Genomic DNA, 2,666 nt, shown 5'->3' on the forward strand with positions numbered 1-2,666 from the left:
GGAACACACACTCATCTGTTTTGTTTCATGTTGCTTGTGTCGGTGTGTTCCGGCCATTTATTGTCCGTTAGTTTGTGGGTTCTGTTTTGCAACTTGGTTATCAAAATTGTTTAATTATTATTGTATGTGATTTCTTGTTTTTGTAATACATTCGAGGTCAGAGTGGTTGAAATACTGCTGATTGTTTTGTTTTGTTTATTGTTTTTTTTGTTTTGTTTTCTTCCTTGAACTGATTGCTACCAGTGGGAAAGCTCATGTCCATTTTAGCAATCTTGTAGTTTTGGGGTTGTTTATTGGTTTCTTTGTGTAAAAGTGTTGGGTGGGTTAATGTATTATGTTTGTCTATACAGATTCATACTGGTGATCATTTGCTTACATGTGTGTATCTCTGGGTGTGTGACTGGTGGTGTGTGAGTGTGTGCGTTCTGCTTTCAGGAGCTGAGGGCTACAGGCAGGAGTTTTCTGTTGATCTATTCGCGTGCTGGTGTTGGGTTGAACACTGAGTGTGGTGTTGCAGTATGGAGCACGGATTGGGGTGTGAGTGAGGTTTGGTTCTTTGAAGATTGATTGATAGTAATTCGGTCCTTAAGCCCTCAGCCCTATATGTAATTTAGAGTTGTTATTTTGTGTTTTTGTTATTCTGTTACAGTTCTCAATAAATTATTGCGTGAACTCTCCTTTTGTGTGTAAACTCTCTTTTATGGTTCAACCTGAGGCCATGGCCTTCCACCCTGTGTGTTACTGACTTGGTTTTATGTCTTAATAAAGAAACTTTTGTATGGTGCCCGTGTCTCTGGTCCATATTATTGCACGAACCTGTGTGCTTTAATTTATTTTCAATTATTCTCTGTATAAAGTATCAGAGTGGCGTAGTCGGGTTTCAGTACAGTTGAGCTCTTATTTCTAGTAATAGTTAGACCCTAGTGGTCTTTTCGCCCTAGCCTCGCCACACTCTGGCGTAGTCGGCAGGGTTTGCACTGATATAGGACAGAGACGTGGGCAAGTATATATATACATTTTTTTCTCTTGTTGTTTATCATTATTTCTTTTGTGTGTGTGAGTATGTGCGGAACAACGGCAGCCCTCCTCGGCTGATGGTGCTTGAGTGATTCAGCTGTTCCCTCTCTATCCTTTTTGGTCCATTTGGGTAACGGTAAGTGATATTTAGGCATACGTGGGTAGATTAAATTGTGATATGGAGGCCGAGTTGCAGGAACTGCGGGCATTGGTAACACAGCTGCAGACTGATAATGAGCGGATAATGAGCAAAGGGTCGCCAGCTGTGTTGCCGGGACCTAGTGTAGCAATTACATCAGTAGCTGTCCCCTCATCTTCTGGGGTCAGTCCCCTGATCGATTTGTGTTCATTCCCAAGGGAACATAAATGCCCAAAATTTAATGGCTGAACAGGTATTGATATTAATGAATGGGTAGAAGAGGCACGTGCTTGTATGCGGGCACGTCATTTGTCTGTTGCGGACCAAGCGTTTTTCTTACTCGATCATTTAGAGGGTGAGGCCCGTGAAGAGCTTCGCTATCGCTCGGGAGCAGAGAGGGGGGATCCAGACCAAATCATTGCAGCACTACGCGAGTTATACAGGTGTACGTGATCATATGTAGCCTTCCAAGAATTGTTCTTTTCCCGGCGGCAGTAGGGGGAGTATGGGTAAAATAGGGGGAGACCCTAGTGGAATTTGGGAGAAGGTTAAAGAACAGGCGCCGCATGATATGCCCAATGCTGGTGCCCTTTTGCGAGACCAGTTTGTTGAAAACGTAAATGATAATACTCTCCGGCGAGAGCTGAAACAGCTGGTTCGGCACAATCCCGAGAGCACATTGTTAGACGTACGCCGCAAAGCAATTCGTTGGGAGCGGGAGGGGACCCCTGGGGGTGCGAGGGGACGTAGCCATTCTGTTCCTACTGCACACTGTATACAGTATGGGGTGCATGGACTTTCACAACCAGAGCGTAATACTCGGAGGGGATCAGCAGAGCTGCAAGAATTGCAGCAGCAATTGAACCAACTCACTCAGAATTTAGCCCAAATTCAGAGAATTCAAGCAGAGGGCAAAGTAAGGTGACCTGGTCAGGTTATTTATAGACGGTATAAACAGCCGGGACATTTTGCAAGGGAGTGTGACGGGGAGCGTAGAGTTACTCGGTTTCAGTCTGCCTCGCCGGTAGGCTCTCCCCGGGAAGAGAGGTCGGTTCCATCTCGCTAGCTGTCGGAAAACGAATCCCCACCGAGCAGTTGAGCCATCGCTCAGTTGGGGAAAGGAGTGGCTCAAGTAACTTGATTAGTTCTGACTCTTTCGCTCACCTTGTGTCTGCATGCCCTCAGCTTGTTGTTTGTATGGGGGGTGTTTCTGTGCCCTGTCTAGTAGAAAAATCTTGGTGACTACTGTCACAGAAAGCTGTTAGCTGAAAGCTGTACTGGGCCCAGAACGCCTTCAGTCGTGCCAGTGGCTGCAATTACAGGCGGCAAATGGTTTGTCAATACCATACATCCAGTATCTAGAGTTAGATATCGAACTCTGTGGATTGATGCTTCCAAGGTGTGGGGTGTTAGGGTGTACTCACACTAGGCGTTTTGAACCGTGCCCGAGCGTGTTTGACCTCCAAAGCCCGGTTCGTTTGACTAGTGTGAGCGCTCCGTGCCGCGCTCG

This window comes from Sinocyclocheilus rhinocerous, unplaced genomic scaffold, assembly GCF_001515625.1.
Source record: "Sinocyclocheilus rhinocerous isolate Xijiao unplaced genomic scaffold, SAMN03320098_v1.1 scaffold9994, whole genome shotgun sequence".
Classification (NCBI taxonomy): Eukaryota; Metazoa; Chordata; class Actinopteri; order Cypriniformes; family Cyprinidae; genus Sinocyclocheilus; species Sinocyclocheilus rhinocerous.